The sequence below is a fragment of the Argentina anserina genome, unplaced genomic scaffold (genome assembly GCF_933775445.1).
Source record: "Argentina anserina unplaced genomic scaffold, drPotAnse1.1, whole genome shotgun sequence".
NCBI lineage: Eukaryota > Viridiplantae > Streptophyta > Magnoliopsida > Rosales > Rosaceae > Argentina > Argentina anserina.
The window spans coordinates 268748-269726 of NW_026089435.1; positions in this window are offsets into that span (position 1 = coordinate 268748).

The window sequence follows — 979 nt, forward strand, 5'->3', positions numbered from 1 at the left end:
ACTCAATTGGAATTGTAAAGATACGCAAACGATGTAAAGATACACAATTGGAATAGTAAAGATACGCAAACGATGTAAAGATACTCAGTTTGAAAGAAACACACTCCCACACTTGCAAAACTCTCAAATTCAATAGAAACTCGCATCAGAAAGGCTTACAGAAAGATACTCAAACGAGAAATGAAAAGATACTCAATTAGAATTGTAAAGATACGCAAACGATGTAAAGATACACAATTGGAATAGTAAAGATACGCAAACGATGTAAAGATACTCAGTTTGAAAGAAACACACTCCCACATTTGCAAATCTCTCAAAAACAATAGAAACTCGCATCAGAAGCCTTACAGAAAGATACTCAAACGAGAAATGAAAAGATACACAATTGGAATAGTAAAGATATGCAAACGATGTAAAGATACACAATTGGAATAGTAAAGATACGCAAACGATGTAAAGATACACAATTGGAATAGTAAAGATACGCAAACGATGTAAAGATACTCAGTTTGAAAGAAACACACTCCCACACTTGCAAAACTCTCAAATTCAATAGAAACTCGCATCAGAAAGGCTTACAGAAAGATACTCAAACGAGAAATGAAAAGATACTCAATTAGAATTGTAAAGATACGCAAACGATGTAAAGATACACAATTGGAATAGTAAATATACGCAAACGATGTAAAGATACTCAGTTTGAAAGAAACACACTCCCACACTTGCAAATCTCTCAAATACAATAGAAAGTCGCATCAGAAGCCTTACAGAAAGATACTCAAACGAGAAATGAAAAGATACACAATTGGAATAGTAAAGATACGCAAACGATGTAAAGATACACAATTGGAATAGTAAAGATACGCAAACGATGTAAAGATACTCAGTTTGAAAGAAACACACTCCCACACTTGCAAAACTCTCAAATTCAATAGAAACTCGCATCAGAAAGCCTTACAGAAAGATACCCAAACGAGAA